The sequence below is a fragment of the Triticum aestivum genome, chromosome 1B, assembly GCF_018294505.1.
Source record: "Triticum aestivum cultivar Chinese Spring chromosome 1B, IWGSC CS RefSeq v2.1, whole genome shotgun sequence".
NCBI lineage: Eukaryota > Viridiplantae > Streptophyta > Magnoliopsida > Poales > Poaceae > Triticum > Triticum aestivum.
In genome coordinates this window covers 202,298,829-202,324,485 of record NC_057795.1, presented here as the reverse complement: position 1 = coordinate 202,324,485, position 25,657 = coordinate 202,298,829, and positions in this window count along the sequence as shown.

Sequence of the window (25,657 nt, the reverse complement as noted above, 5' to 3'; positions counted from 1 at the left end):
AAGTTCCACCGCCGCAAGCCTCTGTAGCCACGAGAAATCAATCTAGGCCCTCTCCGACGCCCTGCCGGAGGGGGCCATCATCATCGGTAGCCATAGAGGAGTATCCCGGAGGGGTCTTCATCATCATGAAGGCCAAGGACCAGAGGGTGGAGGCCATGGAGGAGGAAGCACAAGGGGGAGAACCTCTCCTCCTCTCTTCCGGTGCCGCCAGAGTGCCATCGGGAGGGGAATCATCGCCATGGTGATCGTCTTCATCAACATCACCATCATCATCACCATCCTCATCTCTTTTACGCGGTCCACTCTCCCGCAAACCACTGTAATCCCCTACTTGAACATGGTGCTTTATGCCACATATTATGATCCAATGATGTGTTGCCATCCTATGATGTTTTGAGTAGATATCTTTTGTCTTTGGGTTGATTGACGATCTAGATTGGCATGAGTTGTATGTTTTACTTTGGTGATGTCCTATGGTTCCCTCCGTGTCACGCAAGCGTGAGGGATTCACGCTGTAGGGTGTTGCAATACGTTCATGATTCGCTTATAGTGGGTTGGTGAGTGAGCAGAAGCACAAACCCGAGTAAGAGGGATTGTTGCGTATGGGAATAAAGAGGACTTGATGCTTTAATTCTATGGTTGGGTTTTACCTTAATGATCTTTAGTAGTTGCAGATGCTTGCTAGAGTTCCAATCATAAGTGCATATGATCCAAGTAGAGAAAGTATGTTAGCTTATGCCTCTCCCTCAAATGAAACTGCAATAGTGATTACCGGTCTTGTTGACAATTGCCTAGAACAATTCCGCACACCGATCCACAATTATTTCACACTCGCTATTTATAATATTTAGTATTATATTATAACTTTATGATAACAACATCTACTTTTTTGTTTTATCTCTTCGATATCATACAAAGTTATCCTCTTCATACCCATAATGAAGTTTTATTTCTTGCTACTAGTTGGAAGCAAACGTCCGGTGCACGTAGAGTCGTATCAGTGGCAGATAGGGCTTGAGAGAATATTGATCTTGCCTTTAGCTCCTTGTGGGTTCGACACTCCATACTTATCACTTCCACCTTTGGAAAGTGCTATGATGATTCCTTGCACTTGGGGATTATCAAGCTCTTTTCTGGCGCCGTTGCCGGGGAGCAATAGCGTGGGGTTGATATTCTCGTGTGTGCTTGTTTGCTTTCTTCACTAAGTAGATTTTGTTTTTCCTTTTTGTTTTTGTTTAGTTGTGGGTGAAACATAAAAAAAATTAAAAAATGAAAATACAAAAAAATTTATTACTTGCCTTTCATGCCTAAAAAGTTTTTTCAAAAAGAAAAGTGATTGGAAGGTTTTGCATTGAAGAAGTGAGGGTCGACCTTGAGCACTTGTGCTCATGCTCACGGAAACAATGTAGAATTATTCATGGAAGTTTCTCTGTAAATAATTATCCCCTTGTATATATCCCTTGTATTATAAAAATAATTTGCCAAGCTTTGGTTTTAGGATGATTAGATTGCTTGTTTGCTTTGTGCAAAACAAAAACAGAAACTTTGGCTGTAGTGCATGAATTTACATTTTTAACTGGAAATTCAAATGGTTCTGATTATTTTTGCATATTACTTATGTAAAAAGTTTTCAAATTGTCAAATTTAGTTTATAATTTTAGGAGTTACAGAAGTTTGGAAACTTCCAGGTTACTACAGACTGTTCTGTTTTTAACAGATTCTGTTTTGCATGTGTTGTTTGCTTATTTTGATGAATCTATGGCTAGTATTGTTGGGTATGAACCATAGAGAACTTGGAATACAGTAGGTTTAACACCCATACAAATAAATAATGAGTTCATTACAGTACCTAAAGGTAGTGATTTGCTTTATTACACCAACGGATCTCACAAGTTTTTGTTAAAGTTTTGTGTGAATGAAGTGTTTGAAGAACGAGGAGTTACCGATGTGAGAAGAATAAAGAGAGGCAAGAGTTCAAGCTTGGGGATGCCCAAGGCACCCCAAGTAAATATTTCAAAGGGTACTCAAGCATCTAAGCTTGGGGATGCCCCGGTTGGCATCCCATCTTTCTTCTTCAATGATTATCGGTATACCTCGGTTTTTGCTTTGTTCACATGATTTGTGTCCTTTGTGTTTTTGTTTTTCCTTTAAGTTCCATGCTAGCATGAGTTATCCCTTCATTGATTTATAGAATACTTAAATTAAATCTTTTAAGTATGATCTTATATAATTGCTCTTTGTGCTTCACTTAAATCTTTTGAGTATGGTTTTATAGAATGCTTCATGTGCTTCACTTATACATTTTGAGCTTGGATATTGGTTAGTTGTAGAATTCTCCATGAACTTCACTTAGATATTTTGGAGTATGAATAATACTATCATTTAAAGTGGGTTTGGAAGAGTGTCAACTTTAGGAATTAGTGATCACACTATTTTGGAAGATATTGAATCTTAGTGTGATATTTATGAAAGTGGATTTGGAAGAGTGTCAACTTTAGTTAGTAATGATTCCACTATTTAGGAAGAGGTTCCAATTGAGTATGAGAACAAAGTGGTTATCCATGATTCCTCTGAAAATTATTATGAGGGAGGAATACATGCTTGTAGGAGTTGCAATAATATTAAGTTTCCTCCCTATATGCTTAAAGTTTTGAAAGTTATGCTTGTTTTGCCTTCCTATGCTAGTTGATTGTTGTTCTTATAAATTGTGCACTCAAAAAATCCCTTGGCATAGGAAGTGTGTTAGATTTAAATGTGCTAGTCATATTCTTCAAGATGCTCTCATTGTGCTTTAATTCCTATCTTTTATGTACGCATCATTGAAATCATCATGCCTAGCTAAAAGGCATTAAAGAAAAGCGCTTGTTGGGAGATAACCCCATATTTACCCTTACTGTTTTTGTGTGTCTACATGATTAAGGTACTGTAGTAATCATGTTTTATAGCTTTTGTTTCAATAAAGTGCCAAGTAAGACCTTTGGGAAGACTTGGGTGAAGGTTAATGTGATCTTGCTGTAAAAAACAGAAACTTTGCGCTCACGAAAATAGATGTCATTTTTTACAGAAGAGTGCTTTTGAGTTGATTCTTTTTGAAGAAGATTAATAGACAAATCTATCACGTGCAACAATTTATTTCATAATTTTTGGAGTAGCATAAGTATGGTTATTGTTCAGATCATTACAGACTGTTCTGTTTCTGACAGATTCTGTTTTCATTGCATAGTTTGCTTGTTTTCTAGTTTCTATGTCTTATATTTCTCAATATAAATTGTAGAAATGATATGGTACAGTAGGAATTGTGTGAAAACAACTATGAACCTTGTCTTTGTCAGTACCAAAGTTAATGGTTTGCTCTTTATCATACTAACCTATCTCATGAAGTTTGGCTAAGTTTTGTGTGATTGAAGTTTTCAAGTTTTGGGTGAGATATCGATATGAGGAGAATAAGGAGTGGAAAAACCCTAAGATTTGGGATGCTCAAGGCACCCCAAGGTAATATTCAAGGAAGACTCAAGCGCCTAAGCTTGGGGATGCCCCGGAAGGCATCCCCTCTTTCGTCTTCAAAACTATCGGTACACCTTACCCGGAGCTATATTTTTATTCGTCACATGATATGTGTTTTACTTGGAGAGTCATTTTCTTTTGTTAGTATCAGCTATCTGCTATTTAGAATAGTGATTTGTATCTTTATTTTCAATAAAAATGTCAAGGATAGCCTTTACCATGCTTATTTTGCTAGTAAACATGTTGCTGTTTGAAAACAGAAAGTTTACCGCTGTTGCAAAAATTCCCTAGAAAAGTAAGAGCATGATATAATGTTAAAACTTTTTGCATAATGAGATCTGATAAATATAAATAAAGTGGGAATTTTCTATCATGATTTTTGGAGTTAGGGAAGCATGATGAATATTGCATTGTTTATAGACTATAATGTTTTGACAGATTGCTGTTATGTTTGCATTGTTTGCATATGTTTCTTTGTTTAATGATTCTATTTGAGGATAGGAGTATTAAATATGCATAGGAATTTAGTATGCAATGTTGAATAATAATTTTAGTGTTTTGTTACAGTAGAAAATGATAAGGTTTTGCATTGGTTTATACTAATCTATCTCACGAGTTCTTGTTGAGTTTGGTGTGGATGAAGCTTTTAATAAAAAGAGAAACCATGCTATGAGAGGAATTAAGGAGATATAAAAGTTCAAGCTTGGGGATGCCCAAGGCACCCCAAGATAATATTCCAAGAAGTCTCAAGCATCTAAGCTTGGGGATGCCCCGTTAGGCATCCCACCTTTCTTCTTCAACAACTATCGGTTAGTATCGGTTGAGCCTAAGTTTTTGCTTGTTCACATGAGTTGTGCTATCCTTGCAATGTCATTTTATTTAGTTTTACTTGCTGTTTGAATAAAAGCATTGGATCTGAAATTTTGAATAGAAAAGGAACCCTCCCATTGCTAGTTTATTATTTGACTACTCAGTGTCTTCCACTCGTATCTTTTAGAGTAGTTTGTCATTTACCCATGTGCTTCATATATATCCTATGAGTAAATGAGGGAATGAATTGAATGTCATAAATCTGAACTTTTATATGTTTCATTTTCTTATAACATGGTTAGTGATGACTTCACACATAGAAAGTATGAGGCATAAAAGTTGTTGAGAATTGGCAAACGTAGTTTTGGTCATTGTTGCAATTAATAGGAAGTAATAAGGAAAGAGAGGTTCGCATACAAATATATTATCTTGGACATCTCTTATGATTGTGAAGCACTCATTAAGTATGACATGCTAAAAGAGGTGACGTTGGACAAGGAAGACAACGTAATGGTTTATGTTTTCCCATCTCAGTTAAAATATATTGTCATTGACCTCCCAAACATGTTGAGCTTGCCTCTCTCCCTCATGCTAGCCAATCCCTTGCACCAAGTAGAGATACTACTTGTGCTTCCAAATACCCGTAAACCCAGTTTTGCCATGAGAGTCCACCATACCTACCTAGGGATTGAGTAAGATCCTTCAAGTAAGTTGTCATCGGTGCAAGCAATAAAAATTGCTCTCTAAATATGCATGACTTATTAGTGCAGAGAAAATAAGCTTTGTACGAACTTGTTGTGGAAGTAATAAAAGCGACAGACTGCATAATAAAGTTCCACATACAAGGGGCAATATAAAGTGACGTTCTTTTGCATTAAGATTTTGTGCATCAACCCTAAACGCGCATGACAACCTCTGCTTCCCTCTGCGAAGGGCCTATCTTTTACTTTATGTTTTTACTTTATGCTTGAGTCAAGGTGATCCTCACCATTCCCTTTTTCATTTTATCCTTTGGCAAGCTCCTTGTGTTTGAAAGATCATGACATATACATCCAATTGGATGTAAGTTAGCATGTGCTATTATTGTTGACCTCACCTAAAGGTGAATACATTGGGAGGCAACACAATAAGCCCCTATCTTTCTCAGTGTCCGGCTGAAACTCCATAACCATAAGTATTGCGTGAGTGTTAGCAATTGTAGAAGACTATATGATAGTTGAGTATGTGGACTTGCTGAAAAGCTCTATTCTTGACTCTTTCTGATGTTATGATAAATTGCAATTGCTTCAATGACTGAGATTATAGGTTGTTAGTTCTCAATGAAGTTTCTGAACCATGCTTGATATTGTGAATAGATTGTTACTTGATCATGAAAAGTTTTATGAGATAAGCCGCTATTATGACACATATTGATGCTAGAAAAGGTGATTGGAAGTACCATTGATCAAACTTAAGCACTTACTAGCATTCTGCATCAAAAATTATCTTTTTATCATTTACCTACTCGAGGATGAGCAGGAATTAAGCTTGGGGATGGCTGATACGTCTCCAACGTATGTATAATTTTTGATTGCTCCATGCTATATTATCTACTGTTTCGAGCAATATTGGGCTTTATTTTCCACTTTAATATTATTTTCGGGACTAACCTATTAACCGGAGGCCCAACCCAGAATTGCTGTTTTTAGCCTATTTCAGTGTTTCAAAGAAAAGGAATATTAAATGGAGTCCAAAAGACCTGAAACTCCGCGGAACCTATTTTTTGACCAGAAGAATCCCATGGAGTACCGAAAGCTCACCAGGGGAGTCCCGGGCTGCCCACGAGGGTGGGGGGCGCGCCCACTCCCTTGGGGCACGCCCCCCTACCTCGTGGCCAGCCCAGAAGTCCACCGACGTACCTCCTGCACCCATATATACTCTCGTACCCTAAAACTTCTAGAGAGGAGATTAGATCAGAAGTTCCGCCGCCGCAAGCCTCTGTAGCCACGAGAAATCAATATAGACCCTCTCTGGCGCCCTGCCGGAGGGGGCCATCATCATCGGTGGCCATAGAGGAGTATCCCGGAGGGGTCTTCATCATCATGAAGGCCAAGGACCAGAGGGTGGAGGCCATGGAGGAGAAGCACAAGGGGGGAGAACCTCTCCTCCTCTCTTCCGGTGGATCCGGAGTGCCATCGGGAGGGGAATCATCGCCATGGTGATCGTCTTCATCAACATCACCATCATCATCACCATCCTCATCTCTTTTACGCGGTCCACTCTCCTGCAAACCATTGTAATCCCCTACTTGAACATGGTGCTTTATGCCACATATTATGATCCAATGATGTGTTGCCATCCTATGATGTTTTGAGTAGATATCTTTTGTCTTTGGGTTGATTGACGATCTAGATTGGTATGAGTTGTATGTTTTACTTTGGTGCTGTCCTATGGTGCCCTCCATGTCGCGCAAGCGTGAGGGATTCCCACTGTAGGGTGTTGCAATACGTTCATGATTCGCTTATAGTGGGTTGGTGAGTGAACAGAAGCACAAACCCGAGTAAGAGGGATTGTTGCGTATGGGAATAAAGAGGACTTGATGCCTTAATTCTATGGTTGGGTTTTACCTTAATGATCTTTAGTAGTTGCGGATGCTTGCTAGAGTTCCAATCATAAGTGCATATGATCCAAGTAGAGAAAGTATGTTAGCCTGTGCCTCTCCCGCATATGAAACTGCAATAGTGATTACCGGTCTCGTTAACAATTGCCTAGGACAGTTCCGCACACCGATCCACCATTATTCCACACTCGCTATTTATAATATTTAGTATTATATTCTAACTTTATGATAACAGCACCTACTTTTATGTTTTAGCTCTTCGATATCATACAAAGTTATCCTCTTCATACCCACAACAAAGTTTTATTTCTTGTTGCTAGTTGGAAGCAAACGTCCAGTGGACGTAGAGTCGTATCAGTGGCAGATAGGGCTTGAGAGAATATTGATCTTGCCTTTAGCTCCTTGTGGGTTCGACACTCCATACTTATCACTTCCACCTTTGGAAAGTGCTATGATGATTCCTGGCACTTGGGGATTATCAAGCTCTTTTCTGGCGCCGTTGCCGGGGAACAATAGCGTGGGGTGATGATTCCTTGCACTTGGGGATTATCTATTGGCCAGAACCCAAACCCCATGGATCGTACGTCTGCACCGTTGGATGCTCCCAGATCGAACGGCAATCCTCATCCCTTTCGACAGGAAATGCAGTCCGGCTAGGAATTGATTTATATGCCAACATGCATGGTAAATGCCAAAAAATGTCTTACATATAGCACACGAGACCTGAATGCGCCAGAAAATCAAACCCATGGTAAAATTGTGATTGGTTTAGGTGCAAAATATTTAGAGGCAAAACGATGAACTCACGTCTTCATTTCAAAATTATCATGTCTTCATTTCAAACGAAATTATTCTTTTTGTGCACACGAGCGCTTAGAGGCAACCGTTTGCATAGGCCTTTCCGCGCGCGCGGCGACCGAGGATATTTTTCACCCTTTTCACATAGGCCGCCAACACCCCCCCACCGTCCGCCCGCGTTTCAGTTAACTAATCCACCCAATCTCCTTCGCCGGCTCCCCCTCCCCCAGATCCACAGCAGAACCCTCTCCGGCGCTGCCGTGCTCACCCCGGCCGTGTGCCCGCTCTTCAGTGTCAAGCCTACCTCCACTATCGTTCCCAACACGCGGCGGCCCGCGCCTCGCTATCTTTGTTTGCTCGCCAGCCACCCTCGAGCATATTGATACAGTAACCCTCGCCTCTCTTGTGGTCCGGCCGGGTTTGCATTAAGAAGCCTATTAGTTACTGCTCTCCATCGCGGTGAGGGATATTTTCTCGCAATCCCTCTTCCAATTTCGTTCCGCATGTTCCCAAATTGGTTATAAATAATGGAGAGCGTATATATGTTCATTATCTACCTTCCTTACTACATATAAGCTGTATTTGTTCCAATAAGTTACTGCCTATTTACAGATCGCGGGCGCCCGAGTCACACAAAGTTAACAAATTAGCCATACATTTTCTAAATTATTGCATGGCATGTTTAGAAAGCTTGATACCAATTTGTTAGTTTTATGCTTATCCTCCTTTCCTGAGTTTCGCATGTGTTCTCTGTAGATGCCGAGTAGCAGCGACAACACTCATTCAGGCAACCCTAGGTCTTCAGCAGATTGTGAGGGACCAAGTAGTCTTGAACGTGATAGAGCTGCAACAATTACCCTTCCCGTTAGGACACGGAGGAACGCTCCGAGGAAGCCCACACACCAGCCTAAAGGTGTATACGAAGTAACCGAGATTGATTTAATGTCCTGGGCTCCAACTAAACCAGATAAAGCACGGATGAGGTTCAGGAGTGTGTGTGGATTTGTTGGCTGGGCAAGGCTCAACATTAATCTGCCGGGGTTTCGGAAGACTGACACAGAAACACGGTGAAGGATAGTCCAGGAGACCATGGATCACTTCAATGTTCCAGAGCGGTGGAGAATGCAGGTGGAACACGCTGCACTGAAGAAGGCTAGGGATGCTTGGAGAAACTAGAAGCACATGTTGTACAAGAAGTACTTGAGTGAAGGCAAGGACCCAATCCCCGCATACCCCCAAATTACAAAGGCAGACTGGGCATAATTGAAAAGGGTCAGGGCAACTCCAGAGTTTGTTGTGAAGAGTTTCAAGAAATCAGAACTTCAGAAGAAGAACATACACCCCCACCGTATGGGTGTGGCAGGATACCACGGCATGAAACTGATATGGGAACAGGAGGACAAAGAAGCAGTATCGGCGGGTGGGAATCCGGCCTTTAGTGAAATCAAGGGCGAATGTGCCAGAGACTACTTGCGGGCACGTGCAAAGAGGCGCGATGACGGAACTTATTACTTTGAAAATGCACGTGACGCCAAACTGTATGAAGTGATGGTAGAGGCTTCCAAGATCCCTGGAAGGTTCTATAGGAACTCAGCGCCATGTGACATTCTGTCCATTCCTATGGACACAAAAGAGCCCCCTGGCCGTGCAAGGGGTATAGGTGTTAATGTCCCACAAAAGAGGGCTTTCACACTCAGCAAAGAAGAGAGACTTAGTATGAAAAAAGCGAGGAGTGAAATGAAGCAGAATGCATTGTTTGATAAGTTTAAGAAGGAGATTTATCCAGCTATTCGAAAGGATGTTGAGGAGTCAATGATGATGCAGAAGTCTCTAACACTAACAGATAGCCAACAGATGGGAGGGGAGGCGGGCATGGATGATGCTGCTTATTGCGCGAGAACATTGCACAAGAGTAGCTGTGCATCAGCTGACCCCAGCGATACTGAGACTGCAGCTGCTCGTGATGATGCTATATCTGATCTATCTGGAATGAAAGGCAGACTGAAGGGCGTGCTTACACATTATGAAGGTACATTAAAATGTGCAACAACCTGGGTTTGCCCACCCTTCTTGGAAGATGGCCTCTTCTTGGACAATGTGCCATTGAAGCCGGGCTGTGTGAAGTGCTACGTGATTGAAGTAAAGCCTGGATTCAATGATTTTTCCCTGAAGAATGTCCTAGGAGACTTCGATGAGCAAAGGACCTTGGGAGAAACACTGTTACATGACATCCAGTGACCACCAAAAGGAAATAGAGTTCACCGATGAGATGTAAGTCCATCCAAGCTTCACCATCTGCTCGGCAGTCTACTGTGCAGGCAACCAGACGTTCTGCTAGAAATGCTTCATGTACCAAGAAGGAAGTGGCCAAAAAGGCTACACCCACGACCACAAGGAAGCACAGCGGGAAAGTGAAGAGGAAAGAGAAATGCCTCTTACTTAAAGCACTCATCGCCCAGAACCAAATTAACAGCAGCTTGTTCGAATTGGGGAGTAATATTATTTCTGACGCCATGGATGATGAAGAAGTAGAATTGTTGCTTGCTAAAAGAAAAGCAGACGTACTTGAAGCACGCAATTACGTCCACGACCAGCCATTTCTTGTTGGCGAATACTTTGATGAGTGCAGCTCCAGTTTCTGCGAGTTACATGAATATTGCATGGATCAAATGTCAACAGGTCATCATGCTTTGTTAGTCCACTACAACAGAGATCATTTCCGACATGATGTTGGTTCCATCAATGTGAGTTTCGAGGACTTAAATCTCTTCTTCAACTTCAACGTGCTCGATGCCACTCTTGTTAGATGCCTGATTTTGTAAGTACTTAACAAACTCTGATCAATTTCTCCATACAAGGCTGTAAATGATAAACAACTAATTCCATTTTATTCCTCTCAGGGGATTGAACACGCAGAGAAGAACAAGGGAGAGTGTGTATTTCATAGATCCTGCATTAGCAAATGGCACACCATTAGATGGTAAGGACCGATGGGACTGGGCTGTTAACACGGTCCTCCGTATCTTCGAAAACACGTCCCATGCACAATCATTTCTCTGGCCATATCATGAACGGTAAGTCAAGTAAACAACCACGCACACACTGATTACCTTTCAGATTTCGACATCATTTGTAAGTTCATGGCTTTCTTAATATGTAGCAATCACTGGATATTGGTATTCATTGTTCCCAACAAGAACACAAATTACCACATCGATTCTCTCAGAGAGTCAACAAACACTCAGGATCTGACCCATGTTCAACAATTCTTGGATAGGTATTGAATTCTATGATGTTGAAATTAGTTTGCAATCATATCTGGTTCAATAATTGATGTTGTCAAAATTCATCATCATTTGCAGTGTGCTCGCATTGTGGAAAACTAAACCAAGGAACCTGTTCAAGATGGAACAACCCGTGCAACACGAGATCGTTTCTCCGGTAACACACCAAAATCCGTTATTTTTGAAAAGTTTATCCAACAGTCTGCAAATACCTTTCCTTACGCTAGTCAAATGTTCAAGCTTCTATCTAAACCTCTTTCTATTTTGTCCAAAGAAAAAATAATACATCTAACACCGGTTAGGTTGTTCCTAACAGGACAAATACATGACTAATTTTGTACAAAAAATTTCAGTGTCCTCAGCAAGAAGCAGGGACCAACCTTTGTGGATACTATGTTTGCAGACACATGATCTCCATCTGCAAATCTGCTGGTAGTTGTGACGATCCTCACGAATTAGTACCAGTAAGTCTATCTTAATTAATATCTTCTACTCCACTCATATGGCACATTCTGATCTTAAAAATACCGCAGCTCATCTTAAATCTGAGGACCCCTGAACCGCTCCCGGCTGGTGAATTGCTGATGGTTCGGAGATTTATCAGCGACTTCTTCCTGGATCACTACATCAATCCCACTAGTGATAATGAAGATTTCAGCATTCGTTCTCCTGAAACATTGAGTAAGAGTTAGCTGCTAAACATATAACGCATGGATCCATTGTTTTCCATCTGATGAGGTCTTCGTATTTCGTACACTATGATTAACTATGTAATGCATATATGTGTGGACAAATCATTGGAATTTAGCTACCATATGTTCAGTTGCAATTGTTGCGAAATCTGATGAATGTTCTTCCCGTGGACACTATTTGTTCAATTGAATATTGTGGCGAATTTGCTTTTTGCGTGCCGATTCAAAATGGGATATTTTGTTTATTTGTTCAATTGAATATTGTGGCGAATTTGCTTTTTGCGTGCCGATCCAAAATGGGATATTATTGTTTTAACCTGGCAATTGCTCCACACACGGTTCAACTAAATGAGTGTGTGCGATCCACATCAGAAAGCATACGTCAATTGTAGCAGAACCGTCGGTGATACACAGCAGATCGCAAACGATTTGCAGTGCTACTACGTGTGCATAGGTTCTCCGGAACCGTTTGTGATATTGTGTTATTGCACACGAGAAATCCGAGTAAACCGTGCCCAATGCAAAATACAATCCCAGTCGTATTTTTTTCAGGAAACGTGTGGGATCCCAAACAAAAAGCACATCTCACTCTTGCGGGAACCATTAGTGATCCCTAACAAATCACAAATGGTCTGCAACACTTGTATGTGTGCGAAGGGGCTCCTAAACCGTTTGTGATAGAACATTATCGCAGATGGTAATTGTTGGAAAACATGTGTGATGGAGTCTAGCATGGCAGACGGGTTACGCAGAGAACTCATGTGCGATAGGGCACAAATCACACATAGTTCATATGTTGGCCCGTGTGCCTTACATACAGTTTCCCAAATGGTTCGTTACGACAGACCATATGGTTTCACTGCATCATTAGAAACGCTTAATCACTGATACCACACGTGTGAAAGAATTTAGTGTGTGCTACATCGCACATGATTATATTTTGGAAGGCCTCTGGATCACTGTTCCATATCCCTGGCAGTTTTTGGGTCATGTGGGAAGGACCCCCTATCGCACACACTCACTTGGCGACGGTTCCGAAGGCCGTCGTGGAAAGGGGTTAAAAACCGTTTGTTTAGGACCGACGTGCACCAATGACATTTCAATCAAACACACAAGCCTGGCAATTCATAGAGAACATTCAACACAATCGATGATTATGCGTCTCAGCGATTCACATGTCAGAGCCAATGTTCACTTCACAACTAAAGAATAAAGAAAAATCGATCGATGCTGCTGACCGCATAGGGTGTCCCATTCGAAAATATCAAATGACTGTCTTCTTGCTAACATCAATGAGCAAAATTTGACAAGGTTGTCCCATTCCAAAATGTCAAATGCGTGTTGTTTTGTGTACATCAATGAGCAAACTTTGACAAGGTTTTCCCATACCAAATATCAAATGCATACGATTGTGGAATGGGCAGGGTTTGCCATCAGTTCGAACATTGGCATGGCACCTGGTGCTAAGCGCACCTTGGGGTTCGTCAATCATGGAAATCACTCCGGGACCCCAAAACAGTGAGTAATAGTCCACGAAACGGGCCAGAATCGGCCAAAACTGCGAGTGTTGATGACCGACACGTAAGCGCACCTTGGGGTTCGTCAATCGTGGAAATCACTCCGGGACCCCAAAACAGTGAGTAATAGTCCACGAAACGGGCCAGAATCGGCCAAAACTGCAAGTGTTGATGACCGACACGTAAACGCACCTAAGGGTTCGTCAATCGTGGAAATCACTCCGGGACCCCAAAACAGTGAGTAATAGTCCACGAAACGGGCCAGAATCGGCCAAAACTGCGAGTGTTGATGACCGACACGTAAGCGCACCTTGGGGTTCGTCAATCGTGGAAATCACTCCGGGACCCCAAAACAGTGAGTAATAGTCCACGAAACGGGCCAGAATCGGCCAAAACTGCGAGTGTTGATGACCGACACGTAAGCGCACCTTAGGGTTCGTCGATCGTGGAAATCACTCCGAGACCCCAAAATAGTGAGTAATAGTCCACGAAACAGGCCAGAATCGACCAAAACTGCGAGTGTTGATGCCCGACACGTAGGCGCACCTTGGGGTTCGTCAATCGTGGAAATCACTCCGGGACGCCAAAACAGTGAGTAATAGTCCACGAAACGGGCCAGAATCGGCCAAAACTGCGAGTGTTGATGACCGACACGTAAGCACACCTTGGGGTTCGTCAATATAAACCAGCTGTTCTTTTTGTGCAGTTCCACCAAAATCAAACAAATTCACATGTAGCTTGTATTATTTCGCCTTTTATATGTTGCAACGCCTTGAACATATCGGCACCTCCTTTCTTGTGGTGGAAATGAATGATTCCCATTGAAATCAGGCCGAGCACCCTTGTTTGCATAAATACAGAAAAATGGTTAGTAAAGCAAACTATATTATGAATTTCAGTTTAAATAGGCACCTACATGGTCCATGTAGAGCACACGTTAAAACAATGGAACTCACCAGAAAGAATCCTAGAACAACATTGTACTTGCGCATCACAGCAAAAACGATGGAACTCTGTGAGTCCTTCTGAGATGAAGTTAGTTTGGTCTTGTGGGGAGTAATGTAACCATCCTTCAACTGCTCCTTCTGATGAGAAGATAGACTAGGCTTCTTCATCCTAGCATAATCGGAACTAGTCACTTCACGTACTCCATATTCTTCTTTAGAGGAGGATGATCCTGTTGTGCAAAGACAAGAGAACAACTGAATGCTAGCATCTATTTGCTCGAAAAAAGGGAAAGGAAATACTTAAAACAACCATTACATTAACAAAGGGAGTAACTGATGAAATGTATAATCACAAAGAGATGCATCTCCTCATTATCCTCATAGGAAATGATATGATACCAAACACAGCAGCTCAACTTGAACTGTATTATTACTTAATTTTATCAGTGGCTATGACGGTGGCAAACCGGTGGATCAAATTATTAGCAACCTTAGATTAACATGCAAAACAATACCACTTTCTCATGAGAGTAGCTAAACAGTAGAACAACACCAATAGAGATGACAAAGCTCAATCATATGGATGAAATCCGTGGGCCGGTACCAACCTTTGTCAGGAGACTTATTGTGTAGAGCTAGAAGATAAATTGATCAAGCACTTCTTGGGAACCATCCGTTATTATCTACTATGGTTGCCAAGCTTACTGTAAACTCCTTGATTAGTTTAATGTTTCCAACATCTTATTCCGCAGTTCCACTAAAATATATGTCATCTTCAAACAAGATCCATGTTTGCACAAGTAGAGATAATTACATATTACATTAGGAGTGGCATCAAATCACAGTGGCAAAACAATTGGTCGTTCTAGACATTCCAATAAATTAAGACGCAAAACTATATCATTTCTTGTGTCATCACAGTTCCAGTGCTTCATTACAGCACCGGGAGTAGATTTTTGTTCTTCTTCCGCTTGTTCTTTCCCTTCATCACTTGGTTCAATAACAGACAAGCTTCGCCTTCAATATAAGATTTGGCATGTCAATTAGGGAGCACAAGTATAGCACTAAATAACGACATTAATTTTATGATGACAATAGCGAAATACAGGCCAACAATTGTGAAATATCATTATCTTACCTTAATGGGGAATTATGGTGCACATACAGATTGGAAGTCTTGTCTCCATTTGTGCAGTTCACTAAAATCAAGCAATATTACCATATAAGTAGCACAACATATGAAAGTACATTGTACAATCATGTGAAAGAAGGCTAGTACTGACCTCTCATGACGAGGAAGTCAAACAACTCACAAGAAGAAGATCTGAAACAAATTTGCCAACACGGATATGAAGTCGGATCTCCTCTTGTGCAGTTCCACTAAGATCAAGAAATCAAGAAACGTTGTCGGTGTGACATTTTGGTTGAACTGCACAAAACACTCTTAAAACATAAGTGGTTCGTGTAGTGCAACAAAAGGCCGCAATAGCAACAAGGTGAAGTAGATAACCCTGTTTACACAGAGGTGCAAAGGAAGCAACTACAGGTCAATAACGGTGGATGACACAGAAGCCCACAAAAAGAAGCATCTAACTTATCTAAATGGTAAAGAAAGCAAGATAGTAGCATTTCTCAAACGGTGGTATTGATTCATATTAACAGAGATATTATATTAACAATAAAATTCGTCAAACATGTAATTTGCTTTTAACTGTGGCATTGCTTCAATTTCCCAGCGGCATTATTAGAGGGTGTTTGTTTACAGGGACTTTTTGGTGTTGGGACTAAAAAAAGTCCCTTTCAGTCCCATCTAAACCAAACAGGAGGGACTTTTAGGGACTAAAAGTGGGCATTTGGGACTAAAGAAAGAAGACCCTGAGGGAGAGTCTTTTGGGACTTTATCCAACAGTTGCCCCTGGCCCGCATCACACCTTATCTCTATTAATTCATTACTAGGGGTACCTTGGTCGTTTAGCATGTCATTTAATAACCTCTAGTCCATGTTTAGTCCCTGGAACCAAGCAAGTAGGGACTAGATACTTTTTAGTTGGGACTAAAGAAAGTCCAAGGACTTTTTAACCAAACAGGGCCTTAGATTAACAACAGCTAAAGAGTTGCGCGAGACCGTGGACGCACCAGCACCATGTGCATCTACTGATGTATAAAGGGATGATGCATAGTCTGTTGCAACAAAGAACAAACAACCAATGAGCATATTTGTGTTGGTCCCAGTTTTGTTATCTTTAGACACCTTTCCCTTTGTGAGGCCAACAAATCTAGTCCTGCTCAAACTCTACAGCCTTCTCCCCCCCCAAAAAAAAGGATCAGTTCATTACAGATGTGCGTACTGCGTTTGTCATTGTTTTCCCTTTTCGGCCAACGTAGGTGCCGGATAGCCAGTCCATACTACTTTCCCCCTTCCTTTCCTCTTTGAACCATGTCCTAGATTCATGCTATACAACTTTCCCCACTACTTTCCCCCTTCCTTTCCTCTCTGAACCACGTCCTAGATTCATCCTATACAACTTTCCTCACTACTTTCTTGTGTGATCCAACACCTAGATTCCAGTGCAGAAGCGAAAAAAGCACACATGCAGCTAGAGCAATGCATGTGGAATAAGTAAATTATACCTTAAGGTTCTCGGGGTGTGGATCAGTGGGTGACCGGAGGCCAATCTTCCCACACTATGTACGACAGCAAGGAAGAAGGGGTCGGAGGCCCTCCTGCGCCACCCCTGGGTGAAAGAGAACAGCTGCGCTGGTAGTGGATTCCCTCCCTCGCTGACGGTGACGGTGTTAAGCCTCCTTCCCTTCCCGGTGAACGGATCCTGCCGGCTCTTTGACCAGCAGTGAAGGGAGAGAGAGAGAGAGAGGCCACTGAAGTCTTGTTTAGATCTGGAGAGGGTGAGAGTGTGTGAAGAGAGCAAATACAAGCGTTGAGGCTCTAGTGTGTATATTGTTGGGGAACGTAGTAATTCAAAAAAATTCCTACGATAACGCAAGATCTATCTAGGAGAAGCATAGCAACGAGACGGGAGAGTGTGTCCACGTACCCTCGTTTACCGAAAGCTGAAGCGTTTAGTAACGCGGTTGATGTAGTCGAATGTCTTCATGATCCAACCGATCCAAGTACCGAACGTACGGCACCTCCGTGTTTAGCACACGTTCAGCATGATGATGTCCCTGAAGCTCTTGATCCAGTAGAGGGTCGAGGGAGAGTTCCGTCAGCATGACGGTGTAGCGATAGTGTTGGTGATGTGATCCGCACAGGGCTTCGCCTAAGCAGTGTGACATTATGACCAAGGTGGTAAACTGTGGAGGGGGCACCGCACACGACTAAGAAAACAACTGTTGTGCCTTTGGGGTGCCCCCTGCCCACGTATATAAAGGAGGGGGGAGGAGGAGGCCGGCCCAAGGGGCGCGTGCCATGGGGGGAGTCCTACTAGGACTCCATTCCTAGTAGGATTCGACCCCCCTTTCTTCCAACGGAGAGGGGGAAAGGGGAAGGGAGAGTGAGGGAGAAGGAAAGAGGGGGGCCGCACACCTCCCCTTGTCCAATTCGGACTGGGGCAAGGGGGGCATGCGCCTCCTCCCGTGGCCTGCCTCCTCTCCTCCACTAAGGCCCAATAGGCCCACTAACTTTCCCGGGGGGTTCCGATAGCCTCCTGGTACTCCGATAAATCCCCGAACCTTATTGGAACCATTCCGATGTCCGTATATAAACTTCCAATATATCAATCTTTACCTATCGACCATTTCAAGACTCCTCGTCATGTCCGTGATGTCATCCGGGACTCCGAACAACCTTCGATCACCAAAACACATAACTCATAATACAAATCATCATCGAACATTAAGCGTGCGGACCCTACGGGTTCGAGAACTATGTAGACATAACTAAGACACATCTCCGGTCAATAACCAATAGTAGAACCTGGATGCTCATATTGGATCCTACATATTCTACGAAGATCTTTATTGGTCAAACCGCATAACAACATACGTTATTCCCTTTGTCATCGGTATGTTACTTGCCCGAGATTCGATCGTCGGTATCATCATACCTAGTTCAATCTCGTTACCAGCAAGTCTCTTTACTCATTTCGTAATGCATCATCCCGTAACTAACTCATTAGTCACATTGCTTGCAAGTCTTATAGTGATGTGCATTACCGAGAGGGCCCAGAGATACCTCTCTGATACACGGAGTGATAAATCCTGATCTTGATCTATGCCAACCAACAAACACCTTCGGAGACACCTATAGAGCATCTTTATAATCACCTAGTTACGTTGTGACATTTGATAGCACACAAAGTGTTCCTCCGGTATTCGGGAGTTGCATAATCTCATAGTCAGAGGAATATGTATAAGTCATGAAGAAAGCAATAGCAATAAAACTAAACGATCATAATACTAAGCTAACGGATGGGTCTTGTCCATCACATCATTCTATAATGATGTGATCCCATTCATCAAATGACAACACATGTCCATGGCTAGGAAACTTAACCATCTTTGATTAACGAGCTAGTCAAGTAGAGGCATACTATGGACACTCTGTTTGTCTATGTATTCACACATGTACTAAGTTTCCGGTTAATACAATCTAGCATGAATAATAAACATTTATCATGATATAAGGAAATATAAATAACAACTTTATTATTGCCTCTAGGGTATATTTCCTTCATATATATAGTGGAGAGAGAGTGTGAAGAGTGCAAACCCTAGAAACCATATATAGATGAAGTGTTTTTCTTTTTCTCTCCATAAAAACCATTTTAAATTGTGCACGAGACGGAGCTCTTTATTTAACGTAGTGAAGAAAAATACTGGGGGCAATGCTAATACATGAAGAAAACTTAATGCTCGAAGGAGTCAACTCGCAATTAATGTTGCATGCCTCCCGGTCGCGCTTACTAACGTTCACATGTGGTACACGACCCTCCGAAGTGAACAACAACTAAACCACACATGGTCAAAATATCGGAAAGGTGGGGTGCACCATCCTCCAATTTTAAATATTTTGGGAACTTCTATTCGGCCTAAGTCAGTGTGCCAACATGGACCTGATTTCTGTCTCTAAACGCAACAATTAATCACAACAACTAAGAGATGCCGTTTTAGCTACCATGCAGGGCCACATATTAACTAGCATGCAAGTCGACTTTGATTTCTTGACTGATCAACGCGTAGTTGCGCTCCATGCATTGGGTTTCCAGGGGAGATAACAAGGCAGAGTCAGTAACAATGCTCGCTAGCAACAAGGCTAGGTGGGGATTGAGATGCGAAGTTAATGGACGACGCCTAAACATTTTGGGAATATCTAATTTTTGTAAGATGACTTAACATCTAGACGGAGGGAGTACCAATATATCTCCAACGTATCTATAATTTATGAAGTATTCATGCTGTTATTTTATCATTCTTAGATGTTTTACAATCATTTTATAGCATTTTATATCATTTTTTGGGACTAACCTATTGACATAGTGCCAAGTGCTAGTTCCTGTTTTTTGCATGTTTTTTACATCGCAGAAAATCAATATCAAACGGAGTCCAAACACCGCGAAACTTTTTGTGGATTTTTATGGGCCAGAAGACTCCCGATGGGCCAGAGCAGCACCTAGGGGGTGCCCCGAGGGGGGCACAACCCACCAGGGCACTCTAGGTCCCCTGGCACACCCAGGTGGGTTGTGCCCACCTCGGTGGCCTCCTCCACCCCGTGTTTGCACTATAAATTCCCAAATATTCTGAAACCCTTCGGGGTTAACCTAGATCAGAAGTTCCGCTGCCGCAGGCATTTGAAGCCACCCAAAACCAATCTAGACCCGTTCTGGCACCGTCTCGGATGGGGGAGTCATCTCCGGTGGCCATCTTCATCATCCCCGCGGCCACCACAATGAGGAGGGAGTAGTCCACCCTCGGGGCTGAGGGTTCGTACCAGTAGCTATGTGTTTAATCTCTCTCTATCGTGATCTATACCATGGGCTTTGTTAATATAGTCGGATCATATGATGTTTCTACCCTCTATACTCTTGTTATGATGAATTGAATCTTTACCCTTTGAAGTTTTGTCTGGTCGGATTGAATATTCAGAGATGATAACACATGATATATGTCTTGCAATATGAATAATTGAGGTGACAATTGGGGTATCTTATTGATTCACTTGATATATGTTATGGCATTCAACTCGCGGATTCCCGCGGTGATATTGGGGTAATCTATGCATAGGGGTTGATGCACATTTTTCTCCAACGGAAACTTCGGGGTCTTTTTATAGTTCTTTGTGTAGATTGAGTATTATGAATATGAATATGCTTTGGTCTTACTCTAGTATGAACTCTAGGATAGATCGAACGGAAACAATAGCTTTGTGTTATACGAACTCTTGAATAGATCAATCGTAAAGAATAGCTTTGAGGTGGCTTTGCACCCTACAAACAATTCCTACCTTTTGTTCTCCGCTAATAGGAATTCAGGAGTGATTCTTTGCTGTACTTTGAGGGATAATCATATGATCCAACTATGTTAGCACTGTTGAGAGATTGCACTAGTGAAAGTACGGACCCTAGGCCTCCTTTTTAAGCATTGCAACACCGTTTTTGTGCCCATTTACTACTTGCTACCTTGAAGTTTTTATTTATTCAGATTATAAAAATATAATTCTACCATCAATATTACACTTTTATCACCATCTCTTCGCCGAACTAGTGCACCTATACAATTTGCCATTGTATTGGGTGTGTTGGGGACACAAGAGATTTCTTGTATTTGGTTGTTGGGTCGTTTGAGAGAGACCATCTTCATCCTACACCTCTCACGGATTGATAAACCTTAGGTCATCCACTTGAGAGAAAATTGCTACTATCCTACAAAACTCTGTGCTTGGAGGCCCAACACGTGTCTACAAGAGTAAAGTTGCATAGTAGACATCAAGCTCTTTTCTGGCGCCGTTGCCGGGGAGGTGAGTGCTTGAAGGTATATCTTTAGATCTTGCAATTGAATCTTTTAGTTTCTTGTTTTATCACTAGTTTGGTGTATATAAAGAAAAGTACAAAATAATGGAATTGAGGTTGCATCCTATTATTGATCATCTTTATAATATCTTTCTTGAAAAGGATGGTTCAGAAAATTGTGCTCAATTGTTAGAAGAAGAAGTCAATAAAATGCTTGGCACAAAATATTTGAATGATGAACATGATTGCAATGTTGTTAGTATGAATTCCTCGAATATCCAAAATGCTAATGATGATTGCACAAGTCATGACAAAAATGTTTCTTATAAGCATGTTGATAACCCACAAGTATAGGGGATCAACTGTAGCCTCTTTCGATAAGTAAGAGTGTCGAACCCAACGAGGAGCTAAAGGTAGAACAAATATTCCCTCAAGTTCTATCGACCACCGATACAACTCTACGCACGCTTGACGTTCGCTTTAGCTAGAACAAGTAAGAAACTAGAAGGACTTTGTAGGTGTTGTTGGATAGGTTTGCAAGATAATAAAGAGCACATAAATATAAACTAGGGGCTGTTTAGATAAATAAGCAATAAAGTAAATCAAGCGAGTGTGGGAAAGTGGTGGTAGGAGTTGTGAAATTGTCCCTAAGCAGTTCACTACTTTACTAGACCGATAGCAAGTTTTATGTGGGAGAGGCATAAGCTAACATACTTTCTCTTCTTGGATCATATGCACTTATGATTGGAACTCTAGCAAGCAACCGCAACTACTAAAGATCATTAAGGTAAAACCCAACCATAGCATTAAAGCATCAAGTCCCCTTTATCCCATACGCCACAACCCCCTTACTCGGGTTTATGCTTCTGTCACTCAAGCAACCCACTATAAGCGAATCATGAACGTATTGCAACACCCTACAGCGGGAATCCCTCACGCTTGCGCGACATGGAGGGCACAATAGGACAACAACATATCCACAAGCAAATTAAACCAATCATAGCAATTCACCAATCACCGATAGGACAATGAAAATCTACTCAGACATCATAGGATGGCAACACATCATGGATAATAATATGAAGCATAAAGCACCATGTTCAAGTAGAGGGTACAACGGGTTGTGGGAGAGTGGACCGCTGAATATAGATGGGGGAAGGTGATGGAGATGTTGGTGAAGATGATGGCCCCCGGCGGGGTTCCGGCGCCACCGGAAGCAAGGGGGAGAGAGCCCCCTTTCTTCTTCTTCTTCTTCCTTGACCTTCTCCCTAGATGCGAGAAGGGTTTCCCCTCTGGTCCTTGGCTCCCATGGTGTGGGACGGTGAGAGCCCCTCCGAGATTGGATCTGTCTCTCTCTGTTTCTGCGTTCTCGATTCTGCCCTCTCACCGTTTCTTATATATCCGGAGATCCATAACTCCAATTGGATTGAAACCATTGTCACGATTTTTTCCCGAAAATTAGCTTTCTTGTGGCAAAAGAAGAGCATCAACCGCCTTACGGGGTGCCCACGAGGGTCAGGGGCGCGCCTGCCCCCCTGGGGTGCACCCCCTGCCTCGTGGCCCCTGTCGGTGTCAAAACCGGCGGATCTCGGGTAGGGGGTCCCGATCTGTGCGTCAAGGCTGATGGTAACATGAAGCAAGGGACACAGATGTTTACCCAGGTTCGGGCCCTCTCGATGGAGGTAAAACCCTACTTCCTGCTTGATTAATATTGATGATATGGGTAGTACAAGAGTAGATCTACCACGAGATCGTAGAGGCTAAACCCTAAGAGCTAGCCTATGATGGTATGATTGTAATTGTGATCGGCCTTCTAAGGGCCAGCCTCTCCGGTTTATATAGACACCGGAGAGGGCTAGGGTTTACATGGAGTCGGTTACAAGGAAGGAAATATAATATCTGGATCGCCAAGCTTGCCTTCCATGCAAAGGAGAGTTCCATCCGGACACGGGCCGAAGTCTTGAGTCTTGTATCTTCACGCTTCAATAGTCCGGATGTTGTACACAGTCCGGCCGTCCGGATACCCCCTAATCCAGGACTCCCTCAGTAGCCCCTTAACCAGGCTTCAATGACGATGAGTCCGGCGTGCAGTATTGTCTTCGGCATTGTAGGGCAGGTTCCTTCTCCGAATACTCCAAAGCGGTTATCGAACACGTAGACCGTATCCGGATCTGCAAGATAATCTTCACATGGTATAGATCTGATTTGCTGGCAATCTTCGTGCATCGTGCCCTTGCATCGTGGCTTGGTCCAATGTGAACCGACATTTCTGACCCCCCAACGACTCGCGTTTCGAGGCGGTTTTATTGGCACGTCCCGTCGAGGCATAGATCGTGTTCCTCTTATTATGGTATTTTCCATCAATATGAGCGCGCGTGCCCCCATGACGGCTGTTGGTATAACCCCGTGTGTTTTTAGATAAGCCTCGAAACGGGCACACCGGGGACTCTTGATATTCACCTTCTTTATAAAGGGATCGAGACCTACGCCTCTTTTTTCACCTTCATCGCACCTTCTCGCACCTCGAGTTCTAACACCCAAAACCCAAGCTCCACCCCTCCGGAATCCTCCAATATGTCCGGATCTGACCCTCAAGGCCGGTGGGTGGCCTCCTCGATTGAGGATAAAGACATTGCTAAGCTTAGGGAGGTCGGATCTCTGACCGCCGATATCCAGCATAGGCTTCCCGCTCCAGGGCAGGTCATCCCTACGCCAGAGCCCAACGAGTGTATCGTTTTTGTCCCGCACTTCCTCCGCGGCCTGGGCCTCACCCTCGATCCCTTTGTGAGGGGGCTCATGTTCTATTATGGGTTGGATTTTCACGACCTGGCTCCAGATGCTATCCTTCATATCTCGTCGTTCATTATCGTGTGCGAGGCTTTTCTCCATGTCACCCGCACTTCGTCTTATGGCTCAAGACCTTCAATGTGACGCCGAATATGATCGGGGGGGCGACATGCGGAGTGCGGAGGTGCCGTAATAAGTAGAAACGCTGATGCCCCGTGGCTAGAGGGTTCTTTCCCAGAAGAATCCGATGTATGGCAACGGAGGTGGTTTTATGTCACGGCTCCCAGAGGCACAAAGTGGGTGGCTGCCCCGAGTTTCGCTCGGGCCCTCCGTCGCAATTGGCGTCTTGGACAGATGTAGGACGGAATTGGGGGCCCGCTGGTGATATACCAGTACTGCAGAATCGCATCCGGGAGCTTTTTGCAAGGGACATTAATCTTGTCAGCATAATGCAAGTGATGTTAATCTGGTGGATGTTGCCGTGCCAACGCCGGCCTCTCCGGATGTGGGAGTTCAATCTGGAAGGTCCGCGGACTATCAAGCACTTCTTCGGCTTGAAGCTCGAAGAGATGTGCAAATTATCCTTCGGACGAAAAGTAACATGTCCGAACACCACCGAGGATGCGGGCCTAAGCTGCAATCGCCTAGACACTCGAGTAAGTAGCCTTGATACCGGACACCCGTTTTGTATTTGTCATGATTGTTTTTATTCTGAAAGTCATCCGCGTCCAGGAGTGGCTCAGCATGTTGGGGAACGTTGCAGAAAATTAAAAAATTTCCTACGGTTTCACCAAGATCCATCTATGAGTTCATCTAAGCAACGAGTCATGGGAGATGCATCTACATACCACTTTGTAGATCGCGAGCGGAAGCATTCAAAAGAACGGGGTTGAAGTAGTCGTTCTCGTCGTGATCCTATCATCGGAGATCCTAGCGCCGAACGGATGGCACCTCCGTGTTCAACACACGTACGGTCAGCGTGACGTCTCCTCCGTCTTGATCCAGCAAGGGGGAAGGAGAGGTTGATGATGATCCAGTAGCACGACGGCGTGGTGGTGGATGCAGCAGAACTCCGGCAGGGCTTCGCCAAGCTGCTGCGGGAGGAGGACGAGGTGTAGCAGGGGGAGGGAGGCGCCAAGACTCGGGTGCGGCTGCCCTCCCCTACCCTCCTTTATATAGGCCCCCAGGGGGGGCGCCGGCCCTGGGAGATCAATCTCCCAAGGGGGGCGGCGGCCGAGGGGGGTGGAGTGCCCCCCAAGGCAAGTGGTGCGCCCCCCCCCCCCACCTAGGGTTTCCAACCCTAGGCGCAGGGGGGGCCCAAGGGGGCGCACCAGCCCACTAGGGGCTGGTTCCCCTCCCACTTCAGCCCACGGGGCCTCCGGGATAGGTGGCCCCACCCGGTGGACCCCAGGGACCCTTCCGGTGGTCTCGATACAATACCGGGTGACCCCGAAACTTTCCCGATGGCCGAAACAACACTTCCTATATAGTTTTCTTTACCTCCAGACCATTCCGGAACTCCTCCTGACGTCCGGGATCTCATCCGGGACTCCGAACAACATTTGGTTTGCTGCATACTCATATTCATACAACCCTAGCGTCACCGAACCTTAAGTGTGTAGACCCTACGGGTTCGGGAGACATGTAGACATGACCGAGACGGCTCTCCGGTCAATAACCAACAGCGGGATATGGATACCCATGTTGGCTCCCACATACTCCTCGATGATCTCATCGGATGAACCATGATGTCG